Source organism: Mobula birostris, chromosome 3 (genome assembly GCF_030028105.1).
Source record: "Mobula birostris isolate sMobBir1 chromosome 3, sMobBir1.hap1, whole genome shotgun sequence".
NCBI lineage: Eukaryota > Metazoa > Chordata > Chondrichthyes > Myliobatiformes > Myliobatidae > Mobula > Mobula birostris.
In genome coordinates this window covers 226,110,790-226,127,420 of record NC_092372.1, presented here as the reverse complement: position 1 = coordinate 226,127,420, position 16,631 = coordinate 226,110,790, and the positions used below count along the sequence as shown (strand labels likewise).

General features: G+C 46.3%; 1 protein-coding gene across 7 annotated transcripts in view; it reads right to left on the bottom strand.

Moving 5' to 3' along the window:
• LOC140195611 (riboflavin transporter 2-like) overlaps positions 1–16,631 on the bottom strand; it is a 74,622-nt gene that overhangs the window by 12,489 nt on the left and 45,502 nt on the right. Inside the window, exon 6 of one of the 7 annotated variants that reach the window (XR_011885526.1) lies at positions 8,368–8,495. The exons of the other annotated variants lie outside the window; for them this stretch is intronic. The gene's annotated coding sequence lies outside the window, so the exon portion shown is untranslated. Of the gene's footprint in view, positions 1–8,367; positions 8,496–16,631 lie in introns of those variants that run through there. 7 annotated transcript variants of the gene reach the window in all.

The following is a 16,631-nucleotide window of genomic DNA, read 5'->3' as shown; positions in this document are numbered from 1 at the left end:
GACATGGTCAAGAGGTTCAGTTGTTCAGACCAAACAACAGAATGGGGAAGAAATGCGATCTAAGTGACTTTGACTGTGGAATGATTGTTGCTGCCAAACGGGGTGGTTTGAGTATCACAGAAACTGCTGATCTCCTGGGATTTTCACACACAACAGCCTCTAGAGTTTACGGAGAATGGTGTGAAAAACAATAAAAAAAGTGATTGGCAGTTCCGTGGGTGAAAACGCCCTGCTAATCAGAGAGGTCAGAGGAGAATGGCCAGACTGGTTCGAGGTGACGGGAAGGCGGCAGTAACTCAAATAACCACACACAACAGTGGTGTGCAGAAGAGCATCTCAGAATGCACAACACATTGAACGTTGAAGTCAACCAGGCAGCATCTATAGAAAAAAGAGCAGTTGAAGTTTTGGGCCGAAATGGAGGAGGTGTAGGGGCAGGTGTAGCACTTGTTCTGCTCGCAAGTGTAAGAGCCAGGAGGAAGATCAGGGAACACCTCCTCCCTCACTACCATTCAGGGCCCCAGACAGTCCTTCCAGGTGAGGCGAACTTTACCTGTGAGTCTATTGGGGTGATCTATTGTGTCCGGTGCCCCCGGTGTGGCCTCCTGTATATCATAGAGACCCAATGTAGACTGGGAGACCACATTTACAAGGACGGGTGTGTAAAAAGGGCCTGTAGGATCATTGGGGACCCAAGTCATCCCAACCACAATCTATTCCAGCTGCTACCATCTGGGAAGTGGTACCGCAGCAATAAAAGCCAGGACCAACAGGCTCTGGGACAGCTTCTTCCACCAGGCCATCAGACCATAGAAATCATAGAAACTACAGCACAGAAACAGGCCTTTTGGCCCTTCTTGGCTGTGCCGAACCATTTTCTGCCTAGTCCCACTGACCTGCACACGGACCATATCCCTCCATACACCTCCCATCCATGTATCTGTCCAATTTATTCTCAAATGTTAAAAAAGAACCCGCATTTACCACCTCATCTGGCAGCTCATTCCACACTCCCACCACTCTCTGTGGTGAAGAAGCCCCCCCTAATGTTCCCCTTAAACGTTAAACTCACCCTTAACCCATGTCCTCTGTTTCTTTTCTCCCCTTGCCTCAGTGGAAAAGGCCTGGTTGCATTCACTCTATCTATACCCATCATAATTTTATATACCTCTATCAAATCTCCCCTCATTCTTCTACGCTCCAGGGAATAAAGTCCTAACCTATTCAACCTTTCTCTGTAACTGAGTTTCTCAAGTCCTGGCAACATCCTTGTAAACCTTCTCTGCACTCTTTCAACCTTATTTATATCCTTCCTGTAATTTGGTGACCAAACTGAACACAATACTCCAGATTCGGCCTCACCAATGCCTTATACAACCTCATCATAACATTCCAGCTCTTATACTCAATACTTTGATTAATAAAGGCCAATGTACCAAAAGCTCTCTTTACGACCCTATCTACTTGTGACGCCACTTTTAGGGAATTTTGTATCTGTATTCCCAGATCCCTCTGTTCCACTGCACTCCTCAGTGCCTTACTATTAATCCTGTATGTTCTACCTTGGTTTGTCCTTCCAACGTGCAACACCTCACACTTGTCAGTATTAAACTCCATCTGCCATTTTTCAGCCCATTTTTCCAGCTGGTCCAAGTCCCTCTGCAGGCTCTGAAAACCTTCCTCACTGTCTACTACACCTCCAAACTTTGTATCATCAGCAAATCTGCTGATCCAATTTACCACATTATCATCCAGATCATTGATATAGATGACAAATAACAATGGACCCAGCACTGATCCCTGTGGCACACCACTAGTCACAGGCCTCCACTCGGAGAAGCAATTCTCTACCACCACTCTTTGGCTTCTTCCATTGAGCCAATGTCTGATCCAATTTACCACCTCTCCATGTATACCTAGCGACTGAATTTTCCTAACTAACCTCCCATGCGGGACCTTGTCAAAGGCCTTACTGAAATCCATGTAGACAATATCCACTGCCTTCCCTTCATCCAATTTCCTGGTAACCTCCTTGAAAAACTCCAATAGATTGGTCAAACATGACCCACCACGCACAAAGCCATGTTGACTCTCCCTAATAAGTCCCTGTCTATCCAAATGCTTGTAGATTCTGTCCCTTAGTACTCCCTCCAATAACTTACCTACTACCGACGTTAAACTCACCGGCCTATAATTTCCCGGATTACTTTTCGATCCTTTTTTAAACAACGGAACAACATGAGCCACTCTCCAATCCTCCGGCACCTCACCCGTAGACAGCGACATTTTGAATATTTCTGCCAGGGCCCCCGCAATTTCAACACTAGTCTCCTTCAAGGTCCCAGGGAACACTCTGTCAGGTCCTGGGGATTTATCCACTTTAATTTTCCTCAAGACAGCAAGCACCTCCTCCTTTTCAATCTGTACAGTTTCCATGATCTCACTACTTGATTCCCTCAATTCCATAGACTTCATGCCAGTTTCTTTAGTAAATACAGACGTAAAAAACCTATTTAAGATCTCCCCCATTTCCTTTGGTTCCACACATAGCCGACCACTCTGATCTTCAAGAGGACCAATTTTATCCCTTACAATCCTTTTGCTCTTAATATACCTGTAAAAGCTCTTTGGATTATCCTTCACTTTGACTGCCAAGGCAACCTCATGTCTTCTTTTAGCCCTCCTGATTACTTTCATAAGTATTTTCTTGCACTTCTTATACTCCTCAAGCACCTGATTTACTCCCTGTTTCCTATACATTTCATACAACTCCCTCTTCTTCTTTATCAGAGTTGCAATATCCCTTGAGATATTCAAGGTTCCTTATTCCTATTCAATTTGCCTTTAATCCTGACAGGAACATACAAACTCTGCACTCTCTAAATTTCCCCTTTGAAGGCTTCCCACCTACCAATCACATCTTTGCCAGGGAACAACCTGTCCCCATCCACGCTTTTTAGATCCTTTCTCATTTCTTCAAATTTGGCCTTCTTCCAGTTCAGAACCTCAACCCTAGGACCAGATCTATCCTTGTCCATGATCAAATTGAAACTAATGGTGTTATGATCACTGGAACCAAAGTGCTCCCCTACACAGACTTCTGTCACTTGCCCTAATTCGTTTCCTAACAGGAGATCCAATATTGCATCCCTTCTAGTTGGTCCCTCTATATACTGATTTAGAAAACTTTCCTGAACACATTTTACAAACTCTAATCCATCCAGACTCCTAACAGTATGGGAGTCCTAATCAATGTATGGAAAATTAAAATCCTCTATCACCACAACTTTATGTTTCCTGCAGTTGCCTGCTATCTCTCTGCAGATTTGCTCTTCCAGTTCTTGTTGACTATTGGGTGGTCTGTAATACAACCCCACTAATGTCGCCATACCTTTCCTGTTTCTCAGCTCCACCCATAAGGACTCAGTAGACAAGCCCTCTAATCTGTCCTGCCTGAGCACTGCTGTAATATTTTCGCTAACAAGCAATGCTACTCCCCCACCTTTCATTCCTCTGCCTCGATCACATCTGAAACATCGGAACCCTGGAATATTAAGCTGCCAGTCCTGCCCCTCCTGTAGCCAAGTTTCACTAATTGCTATAACGTCATAATTCCATGTGTCAATCCACGCCCTCAACTCATCCGCCTTCCCCTCAATACTCCTAGCATTGAAATATATACTGATGAACTCACACTGATTTGAGTGTGCTCTATATTACATTGACTGTTCCATTTATTATGAATTACTATAATTGCACATGGCACAATTAGATGGAGATGTAACCTAATTTTTTTTACTCCTCATTTATGTGAAGGATGTAAGAATTAAAGTCAATTCAATTCAATTCAATTTGCCAGGCATCTACACTCTGTCCACCGAAAAAAAAACGGGATCTCCCAGTGGCCACCCATTTTAATCCCAGTTCCCATTTCCACTCTGTCATGTCAGTCCATGGCCTCCTCTACTGCCTTGATGAGACCACACTCAGGTTGGAGGAGCAACACCTTATATTCCATCTGGGTAGCCTCCAACCTGATGACATGAATGTCAATTTCTTGAACCTCTGGTAATTGCCCCCCCCCTTCACTATTCCCCATTCCCATTTTCCATTTTCCTCTCTCATCTTATCACCTTACCTGCCCATCACCTCCCTCTGGTGCTCCTCCCCTTTTCTTTTTCCGATGGCCTTCGATCCTCTCCTCTCAGACTCCCCCTTCTCCAGCCCTCGTTACTTCCTCCCCCCTCACCTTCTCTCGGTTTCACCTATCACCTTGTGTTCCTCTCTCCCCTCTTCCCAACTTCTTACTTTGACTCCTCATCATTTTCTCCAGTCCTGATGAAAGGTCTCGGCCCGAATCATCAACTGTACTCTTTTCCGTAGATGCTGCCTGACCTGCTGAGTTCCTCCAGCATTTTTGTGTGTGTTGCTTGGATTTCCAGCAACTGCAGACTTTCTCTTGTTTGTGACTGAACCTTGAAGTGGATGGGCTGGCAGCAGCATAAAGCCATAAGATGCAGGAGCACAATTAGGACATTTGGCCCATCGAGTCTGCTCCACCATTCTATCATGGCTGATCCAATTTTCCTCTCAGCCCCAATCTCCTGCCTTCTCCCTCGTATCCCTTCATGCACTGAATCTATCTACCTCTGCTTTAAATATCCTTAATGACTTGGCCTCCACAGCTGCCTGTGTCAGTGAATTCCACAGGGGTGCTCAATTAGTGTATTTGAGCACCTTTCCAACTGAATGGCATCCTTCCTCTCGCCGGGAGAGTAGATCTACACTCAGTACTCCAAGCGGGGTCTGACCAACATAGACATCACAGAAACAGGCCCTTCGGCCCATCAAGTCCATGACAAACCATTAATCTGCCTGGTACCATTGACCTGCATCTGGACCACAGCTCTCCATGCCCCTCTCTTCCAGGTACCCATCCGCATTTCCCTTAAACGTTGAAATCGAACCTACACTCACCACTTCCACGGGCAGCTCATTCCACACTCTCCCCACACTCTGAGTGAAGAAGTTCTACCTCATGTTTCCCTTAAACATTTCGCCTTTCACCCTTAACCCATGACCTCCAGTCCTAGTCACCCAACTTCAGTGGAAAAAGCCTGCTTGCATTTACCCTATCTACGCCCCCCATAATTTTGTATACCTCTATCAAATCTGCCCTCAGTCTTCTACCTTCTAGAGAATAAAGTCCTAACCCCTTGAACCTTTGCCTATTCCTCAGGTCCTCAAATCCTGGCAACATCCTTGTAAATTTTCTCTGTATTCTTTCAATATTATTGATATATTTCCTGTAGATAGGTAAACAGAACTTCACTTAATACTCCAAATTAGGCCTCTCCAATGTCTTAGAAACATAGAAAACCTACAGCACAGTACAGGCCCTTCGGCTCACAAAGCTGTGCCGAACATGTCCTTACCTGAGAAATTACCTAACGTTACCCATAGCCCTCTATTTTTCTGAGCTCCATATACCTGTCCAGAAGTCTCTTAAAAGACCCTATCATATCTGCCTCCACCACCGTCGCCGGCAGCCCATTCCACGCACTCACCACTCTCTGCATAAAAAATTTACCCCTGACATCTCCTCCGTACCTACTTCCAAGCACCTTAAAACTGTGCCCTCTCGTGCTAGCCATTCCAGCCCTGGGAAAAAGCCTCTGACTATCCACACAATCAATGCCTCTCATCATCTTATACACCTCTATCAGGTCACCTCTCATCCTCTGTCGCTCCAAGGAGAAAAGGCCAAGTTCACTCAACCTATTCTCATAACGCGTGCTCCCCAATCCAGGCAACATCCTTGTAAATCTCCTCTGCACCCTTTCTATGGTTTCCACATCCTTCCTATAGTGAGGTGACCAGAACTGAGCACAGTACTCCAAGTGGGGTCTGACCAGGGTCCTATATAGCTACAACATTACCTCTCGGCTCTTAAACTCAATTCCACGATTGATGAAGACCAATACACCATATACCTTTTTAACTACAGAGTCAACCTGCGCAGCAGCTTTGAGTGCCCTATGGACTCGGACCCCAAGATCCCTCTGATCCTCCACACTGCCAAGAGTCTTACCATTAATACTATATTCTGTCATCATATTTGACCTACCAAAATGAACCACCTCACACTTATCTGGGTTGAACTCCATCTGCCACTTCTCAGCCCAGTTTTGCATCCTATCAATGTCCCGCTGTAACCTCTGACAGCCCTCCACACTATCCACAACACCCCCAACCTTTGTGTCATCAGCAAATTTACTAACCCATCCCTCCAATTCTTTATCCACCTCATTTATAAGGGTCCCAGAACAGATCCCTGAGGCATACCACTGGTAACCGACCTCCATGCAGAATATGACCTGTCTACAACCACTCCTTGCTTTCTGTGGGCAAGCCAGTTCTGGATCCACAAAGCAATGTCCCCTTGGATCCCATGCCTGTTTACTTTCTCAATAAGCCTTGCATGGGGTACCTTGTCAAATGCCTTGCTGAAATCCATATACACTACATCTACTGCTCTACCTTCATCAATGTGTTTAGTCACATCTTCTTCAACTTCAACATACAATCCCATCTCCTGTACTCAATACATTCATTTATGAAGGCCAATGTGCCAAAAGCTTTGTTTTCGACCTTGTCGATCTGCAACGCCACTGTCAAAGAACTATGTATCTGTATTCCCTGGTCTTCCAGCATGCCACCTCAACTCCTGTACTGACTGACAAAGGCAAGTTACCAAACACTGCCTTCCCCTCACTGTCAACCTGTGTTGCTAAGTTCAGAGAACTATGTACTTGTAGCTCTGGGTCTCTCTGCATGACAGCACCCTCCAGGGCCGTACCATTCACTGTGTAAGTCCTGACCTGGTTTAACTTGCTGAAGTGGAACACCTCACATTGTCTGAGATAAACTCCACCTGCCATTCCTTGGCCCAGTTCCCCTTTGATCTAGATCCCAGTGTATCTTTGATAACCTTTCTCACTGACCATTCTAGAACATAAGACGTAACAGCAGAATTAGGCCACTCAGCCCATCGAGTCTGCTCCACCATTCCATCATGGCTGATTAATTATACCTCCCAATACACCTACGGAAACTTCAATCCGTGGCCACCACTTCCTCTTTCCTATTGCTTTTGACAAAAAAGCTAGTACCCATTGTAACTCTGAACAGCACCTAGTAAATCCCTCCCCTGTTCATTTTCCACAGATCTAAGCTATCCCAATAGTCCCCCATTCTCTCTCTTGCTCTGTCTCTCTCATTCTCTGACTCCTTCACACCCTCTCTCTCTCCCTGCCCCGCTGTCTCTCTTTCTCTAACGCTGTCTCTTTCTCTCAGTCTCTCTCTGTCTCTCACACATACTCTCCGTCTCTTGCTCACTTTCTTTCTCTCTCCCTGCCTGTCTCTGTCTCTCTCTCTAACACTGTCTCTTTAACTGTCTATCTCTCACTGTCTCTATTTCTGCCTCTCTTTCTGTCTCTCTCACACTCTGTCTCTTGCTCACTTCCTCTCTCTCACTTTGTGTGTGTGTGTGTGTTGCTCCTTCTCATTCTTCCTCTCTCTTTCTCCCTCTGTCTCTCGTCTCTCTCTCTCTAGCTGAGTCCTTTTCTACACACCCACAAACGTGACTCTGTCACCTCCACAGTTTCCTGCAGACCTCAACCCAAAGCGTGACCACAAATCTCAGCCTCCTGCCAATTTCCTCTCATCACAAGAGGAGGTTGCTCTGCTTTTCCAGAGGTTCCCTGTCTCCCGCAAACTCAGCTCTGAAGTCCTGTGTTCACTAATGCACTGTGTGGTCGATGGCAACCACTTCCTGGCCAGCTCAGCCTCACCCGGGGGATATCTGTACCACAGCCTAAGCAGGCAGACACACACACACACACACACACACACACACACCAGGCCTTACCAGATAGCAGCACCAGGACTCAAATCCCAGAGAAGATATCAAATCCAGATGTTCAGAATCCAGTCTGCCTGACCCGCCAATAACCTCACTACAAACCATACCACCTAATGACTGACTCCAGCCCTGGGCGTACCATCTGTACTCAACGCCGCGATAAGCTCACAAGGACGTGGGTTGATAGGAAGGCACCATGTTCCCCATAACATACTGATACAGGACAGAACGGGCCTTGAGAGCTGCAGTGCATGCAGAGAGAATGTGGGAAGGAGACCGGGTGAAAGGGAACTCTCACCACTCCCTCATCCAGTGCCTTCTCTAGCATCTCACACACCCACACACACCTCTTGAACCGTTGCCCTGTGCTTATTCCGTACCCCGAGAGACTTGATCACCCCTATTTCTTATCCCACCACACAATGGCCTTGCACATCACCTTGATTGAGCGCGCGACCGGATCTCGTCACCTCCTCTGTGCCGCGGACTGTGCTCCCTCTGCGAACTGGGGCTCCTACAGGCAAACCGAGGGGCTTCGTACACCTGTGACTCATTTACTTTTCCTTTGAACCTTGAAGTTAATGGAGAGGAATGATTCATTCCTGTCTTGTATTCAGTTCAAGGTATCTACATTCCAACTCCGCCACGGACGCTCCCGAGCCTGGCTGTGAAAGGAGGAAGTGTGGGCATGGGATGGGCACCCCATCCCGTAAAAAACCCAGAGATACAGAAACGCCAACAGAAGCTCCAGGGACCTCACGCCTGGGAGGGGAAGGATCTTCGCCTGGAAGATGTATGAAGTCATGTAGTGAAATTGGAAGCCACAGGGCCAATCGACCTTCTACTGTCCCAGGACAGAGGACTCTGGCGGGCTGCTGTCGGCGGCCTGTGCCCCAGTAGGGGTGATGGGCTCAAGAGGAATTAACATTCCAGAGGGCTGGAGAAGGTGATCCGAATCCCTGAGCCTGTTCTGGTTGTCAGGTTCAAGTCTATTGTTGTGTATACATATATACAACCTAACGAAACAACATTCCTCCGGACCACAGTGCGCCTACAAAACGTAAGTCACACACAGCACATAAACCAAAGTATTACCATAAGTAAGTTAATAAAATGCAGCACGGGTAAACAGTAAACAGCTCGCTGTCCTAGTGACGAGACCTTGGTGATGGCAGGATATTCATTACTCTCCCAGCCTGAGGGAAGAAGCTGTTATGAGAGGATACAGAGGATCTGGAGAGGATTCACCAGGGTGCTGCATGAATTAGAAGGTATGAACTATAGCAAGAGGTTGGAAAAACCTGGAGTCGTGAAGGCTAAGGGAAAATCTGATAGAGGTTTGTAAGATTATGAGAGGCATAGAAGGGGTAGACAGACAGTCTTTTTTCCAGGGTTGAAATGTAAGGACATAAAAACATAGGAACAGAATTAGACCGTTAGGCCAATTGAATCTACCCCGCTATTCAATCATGGCTGATTTATAATCCCTTTCAACCCCATTCTCCTGTCTTCTTCCCGTAAACTTTGACATCCTGATTAATCAAGAACCTATCTAACTTCACTTTAAATATACTCAATGACTTGGCCTCCACAGCCGTCCGTGGCAATGAATTCAACAGATTTACCACCCTCTGGCTAAAGAAATTCCTTACCATCTCTGTCTAAATGGATGTCCCTCTACTCTGAGGCTCTGCCCTCTGGTCCTAGACTCCCTCACGACAGGAAACATCCTCTCCAATTCTACTCTGTCTAGACCCTTTAATATTCAATCGGTTTCAATGAGATTCCGCCCCCCCCCCCCCACCTCACCAACCTCATTTTTCTAAACTCCAGTGAGTACAGGCTAGAGCCAACAAACGCTCCTCGTGCATTAACCCTCTCATTTCCAGAATCACTCTGGGATTGAAATATGGCGACTGATATATAAGGGTTGTACACGGTGACATATATATACTTTGATAATACATTTACTTTGGACTTTGACAGCCAGTGTGCAAAAGACAACAAACTGTGCAAATACAAAAAGAAAGAAATAATAACAATAACCAAGTAAGTAATAAATATTGAGAACAAGAGATGAAGAATCCTTGAAAGTGAGTCCATAGGTTGTGGGAACAGTTCAGCGAGAGGGTGAGTGATGTTGAGTGAAGTTATACTCTGTGGTTCAAGAGTCTGATGGTTGAGTGGTGATACCTGTTCCTGAACCTGATGGTGTGAGTCTTGAGGCTCCTGTACCTCCTTCCCGATGGCAGCAGCGTGAAGAGAGCATGTTCTGGCTGGCGGGAAGATAATACTGAGAAGCCTTCAACTGCCACCACACTTTCAACACTGATGTAGCATTTGGCCACAAACCAGTAACCCTAACCCATATGTCTTTGGAATGTGGGAGGAAACTGAAGCACCCAGAGGAAACCCATGCAGGCAGGATAGAGAGAATGGTGGAGCAGACTCGATGGGCTGAATGGCCTAATTCTGCACATATGTCTTATGGTACCATACCGTAACTTCAAGTAATGTTTATTTTTTGCACTGTACCAGGCCACAAAACAGTTAATTTCACACAGTTGATTGTCCAAAGGAATGAAACATAACAGATTTCGCCTGCCATCGGAATTCAGCAAGATTTAGCTCTGTCAAGTTCAAGGTCAAAGATAGACGGGGGGACTTTAAGTTACAACTGTAACAAGGCCGCCATTGTTAGACGAGACACGGTTTGCTACCATCAAAGAGGAGGTACGGGAGCCTGAAGACGCACACTGAATGAGGTTTTGATGCAGAAAAGCAGCATCTATCGTCAGGGACCCCCACCACCCAGACCACGACCTCTTCTGGCTGCTGCCATCGGGAAGAAGGTTCAGGAGCTTCAGGACTCACACCATCAGGTTCAGAAACAGTTACCAACCCTCAACCATCAGGCTCTAGAACCAGAGGGGATAACTTCACTCAATTTCACTCACCCAATCACTGAAATGTTTCCACAACTTGTGGACTCACTTTCAGGGACTCCTCATCTCATTTTCTCGATATTTGTTGCTGATTTATTTATTTATTATTATTTCTCTATTTTGTGTTTGGCACAACACTGCAGATCAAAGGGCCTGTTCCTTTGCTATACTGTTCTGTCTTCTACACAGTTTAGTGTCTTAGAGCACTGCAGAAACAGGCTGACCTGATCCCGTTGACCTGTCCCTGGACCGTAGCCCACCAGACCCTTCACAAGCAATACATGTACTGTTACGTACCCCGTAACTGGGTTGCCAAACCAGCAGAAATGGATCACTCAGTTGGAGTCTGGATTACTAGAACTAAGAAAGTTTTATTAAAGAAACAAGCAACACAGTACTCTAACCAAAAGGATAATGAATGCAACAGTTCAGCCATGATAAACATACATGTACACAGAATTAAGATAACAGGATCAATCAAGCTCTATCGTTGTCTAGGGGTAAATGACCAGTTTCAAAGTAATGCAAAGTTCAGTTCAAGTTAGTTCAGTTCAGTTCGCAGTAATCGCTGCCGTGGCGATGGCCAGTGGGGGGGGAAGGAGAGAGAGAGCAAAAACGAATGAATATTCAGGGCTTCCAGACACAGACCTTCGCAGTCAGCTTTCGGACGAGTCCTTTGTGATGTCATCTGAGGTCACCGACCGTGACTCCTCCGTTTCCAGATACGATCGTTTCCCTGTGCTGAACCTGGCACCCAGGCAAGGGTGGACACACACCAGGTTCCCGCCGATCGTGCCTTTCCACCCTGTGCATCTATGCCCAGTACTTCCCACCGACTTGTGAGAGACGCACCGCTTCCAGGGTCTTGTTACCTCGGGTGTCGTGTGTGTCCTGCCTTAGCGAACCTGTCCCTTTTTATCCCCCTGCTGGGGTATCGCCTGTCCATCACTTCAAACAGTTCAGGGTTCAAAGGGGGAGCCGCTCTAGACAGCTCTCTTTCTGTTACTCTCTCTCCCGTCCCTTCATTACACATCTCCAAATGCTGCTCCATTGTTTTCCTTATCTCTCTCTCTCCTGAAGACAGGTGGCAGACCAACTGCTGATCCCGCCGGTGCCAGCACAGGACAGCTACATCTTAATCTATGTGTATTCTTGTCACAGTACTTATCCAAACTTCCTTTAAATGTTCCAATTGAATCCCCATCTACCATAGAGTGATAGAACACTACAACATAGAAACAGGCCCTTCAGCTCATCTAGTCCATCCCAAACTGCTATTCTGCCTTGTCCCACTGACTTGCACCCGGACCATAGCCCTCCATACCCTTCCCATCGATGTACCAATCCATTACAATTGAACCCACATCCACTACTTCCACTGGCAGCTCACCCCACCTCCAAGTGAAGGAGTTCCTCCTCAGCTTCCAATTAAATATTTTCACTTAAACCTTTTACCCTTAACCTATGACCCCGATCTGTACTCTCAGCCAAATCTAACAGATGACTACTCTGATGTTGTTCTACAGATGTGCAGTAGAGAGCATCCTAGCAAACTGCATTGCTGCTTGGTACGGAAACTGCACTGCAGCAGACAGGATGGTCAAAACTGCCCAATGCATCACCAGCACCAGACCATACACAGAAAGGTGCTGGAAAAGGTCAGAAACATCATGAGGAATCCCACCCAGCCTGCTCACGGACTGTCTGTCCCACTCCCATCAGGGAGGAGGCTCCGTAGCATCCACACCAGGACCACCGGACTCAAAAACTGTTACTTTTCCCAAGCAGTAAGGCTGGTCAACACCTCCACCCACTAACCCACCCCTCCACACCCCAACCACCACTACTTTATCACTTCCTGTCAGTCACCTTAAGTACAGACACTCCTGTAAACACAAAATAATCTGCAGATGCTGGGGTCAAAGCAACACTCACAACATGCTGGAGGAACTCAGCAGGTCGGGCAGCATCCGTGGAAAAGATGAGTCGATGTTTCGGGCCGGAACCCTTCGTCAGGACTGTAGAGGGAAGGGGCAGAGGCCTAACTCAGAGGGCTTCTGCCCCTTCCCGCTTCAGTCCTGACGAAGGGTTCCGGCCCGAAACGTCGACTCATCTTTTCCACGGATGCTGCCCGACCTGCTGAGTTCCCCCAGCGTGTTGTGAGTGTAGCTACAGACACTCCTGTGGCGCTGGCATCACTTTATGGACATACAATCAATCTGTGTATCAAAGCTATCTTATGTATTTATATTTGTTGTGTTTTTTTTATTATTGTGTTTTTTATTACTGTGTTTTTTTGTGCTGCATTGGATCTACAGTAGCAATTATTTTGTTTTCCTTTACACTAGTGCACTGAAACTGAAATTTAACAATCTTGAATCTTTACTGAAGCAGCAACACAGGTTGACAAGGTGATGAGGGAAGTGTTAGGAGGTTTGCCTTCAGTGTGGTGCTGAGTACAAGAGTTGGGACGTCACATTGGAGCTGTTACAAATGCTTGGTCAGGCTGCTCTTATCGTTCTGGTCGCCAAAGGATGTGATGAAGTTCGAGGAGATAGGGAATAGAATCAGAAGGGGGTTGCCTGGACTAGAGGGCTTGAGTTATAAGGAGGGACTGGACAGGCTGGGACTGTTCACCCTGAAACAAAGGAGGCTAAGAGATGTATAAAAGTACGGCAGCCTTAGATGGGGTAGAGAGCCAGACTGCATATAGGAGCGAGATTGAAAATCTGACTGCGTGATGCCATAACGACAACCTCTCGCTCAACTCCAGCAAAACCAAAGAGCTGATTATTGAGTACAGGAGAAGGAAGCCAGGGGAATGGAGGTGGCAAGGGTCTGTAACTTTATATTCCATGGTGTTACCACATCAGGGGATCTGTTCTGGGACCAGCATGTGAGTGTCATCACAGCACATCTACTTTCTTGGAAGTTTACCTCGATTCGGCATTTCACCTGAAACTTTGACAAACTTCTGTAGACGCAGAGTGGGGAGCATGCTGACTGGCTGCGTCGTGGCCAATGCCCAGGAACAGAAAACTCTACAGAAAGTGGTGGATACAGCACTGTACGTCACAGGAAAATCCCTCTCCACCATTGAGCACACTTACATGGAGTGCTGCCACAGGAGAGCAGTGTTCATCGTCAAAGACCACCCAGGTCCTGCTCTCTTCTTACTACTACCGTCAGGCAGAAGGTACAGAAGCCTCAGATTCCACACCAGCAGGTTCAGGAAGAGTTATTACCCCACAACCATCAGGCTCTTAAACCCGTGTGGATAAATACACTCACCTCAACTCTGAACTGATTCCACAACCTACAGACTCACTTTCAAGGACTCTTTACAACTCATGTTCTCTGTGTTATTTTTATCTGCACAGTTTGTCTTCTGCACATTGTTTGTCAGTATTTGTTTATATGTAGTTTTTCATAAATTCTATTGTATCTATTTTTCTGTAAATGCCCACAAGAAGATGAATCTCAAAATAGTGTACGGTAACAGATATCTACTTTGATATTAAATTTACATCGAACATAGACCAGTACAGCTCAAGAACAGGCCCTTCAGCCCACAAAGTTGTGCCGACCCAATTAAATTAGTAACCATATGGCCAACTAAACTAGTCCACTTTGCCTACTCAATATCCATATCCTTCCATTTCTCTCACATTCCTGTACTTATCTAAACATCTCTTAAAAGACCCTAATGTACGTGCCTCTACCACCACCCCAGGCAGTGCCCAGCACTCTCCCCTCCCATCTCCTTTTAAAATATCCCTTTGCACCTTTAATGCATGCCCTCTGGTATTAGACATTTCAACCCCGGGGGAAAGGTACTGTCTGTCTACTCTATCTACGCCTCTCATAATCTTATAAACCTCTATCAGATCTCCCCTCAGCCTCTTCTGGCCAAAGTAAACAACGCAAGTTCATTCAACCTCTTGTAATAGCACATACCTTCTAATCCAGGAGGCATCCTGGTAAACTCCTTAAAGAAGGATGTGGAATTAACCCTGGCAAGTAGGATTCATAGAAATATGGATGAGGGATAGCATTGACCCAGTGGGCCTCAGGGTCTCTTTCTATGCCATACATTTTTATTATGCTGCATCTTTGATTAGGCCAGAGCTGGAGTATTGCAGTTAATTCTGGTTGCCGTGTTACAGGAGAGAAGTGGAGGCGTTGGACAGGGTGCAGAGGGGTTTGCTTGCTGACACAATATGAAGCAGAAGTTTAGGGACAACATGGTAGCGTAGCAGTGAGTGCAATGCTTTACAGCGCCAGGGACATGGGTTCAGTTCCACTGAGCCTATAAAATGTTTGTGAGTGTGTGGGTTTCCTCTGGCTGCTCCAGTTTCCTTCCGTATCCCAAGGGCGTTCCGGTTGGTAGGCTAATCGATCACGCGGGTGTAAGGGGGCGGTGTGGGCTCATTGTGGCCAGAAGGGCTGTTACGATGGTGTATCTCTAAATAAAATAACATCGAGATATGATAGCATCATTGAAGAGGAACATGAGCAGGCTGGGAAAGGATGTGCGGGCAATTGGGGTTAGTTTAAAATGGCATCGCTCAGTACAGACATCGTAGCACATAGAGCGTTGTGGCTGATTGCATCATCGCCTGGTGTGGAGGCGCCAATGCATAGGATCAGAAAAGCTGCAGAGGGTCGTGAGCTCGGCCAGCTCCATCGTAAGCACCAGCCTCCCCAGCATCGAGGACACCATCAAAAAGCAAAGCCTTAAGGAGGCAGCAGCTGTCATTACGAACCCCCATCACCCAGAACAGGCCCTCTTCTCATTGCGACCATCAGGGAGGAGGGACAAGAGCCTAAAGACACACACTCAAACTTTTAAGAAGGGCTTTTTCCTATCCGCTCTCAGATTTCTTTTGTCTTTTACACAGTTTATTTATTTTGTAATCTGTGGTCATTTTTATGCATTGCAATGTACTGCTGCCACAAAACATCACATTTTACGTCTGTCATAATAAACCTGGTTCAGATTCCTCTACTGTCCCGTTCAATGTTCTGTGCAAGGGAAATCTTTTTCACAGGGTTAAAGTGTCCAATCCCGGAGGATATGCACTTAAGGTGAGAGGGGGAAATTTCAAAGGAGATATGAGAGGTAATTTTTTTACACAGACAGTGGTGTGTGCCTTGGGTGGTGGTGGAGGCAGATACTTCAGAGACTTTTAAGAGAAAGGCACAGAACCATGTATTGAGCCCCTCTGCACACAGCTGTCCGGTCACTAAAGCATCTGTCAATCATTACCCTTTACTTTCTATATCTGAGCAAATCGTTAATCCAACACCCCACATTGCCTCTGATCCCGTGAACTTTTACTTTCTTCACCAATCTCAAATGTTTACTAGAGAGCATCAGAATCAGGTTTAATATTACTGGCATATGTTGTGTAATCTGTTGTGTTGCATAAGCACCCATACACAAGTTGCTGGAAGTTGTGCCCTGAGCAGAACACCATAGGACCAAGGGACAGAATTAGGCCATTCAGTCCATCAAGTCTGCCCTGCATTGGCTGATTTATTTTCCCTCTTCTGCTTTCTCCCTGTAACCTTTGATACCCTAACTAATCAAGAACCTATCTACTTTAAATATACCCAATGACTTGGCCTCCACAGCCATCTGTGACAATGAATTCCACAGATTCATCACCTTCTGGGTATTGGTGATGACCCAAAAGTCAGGTGATGACGAGAAGGCATACAGGAGTGAGATGTCAACCTGGCACTCAACGTCAGTAAGA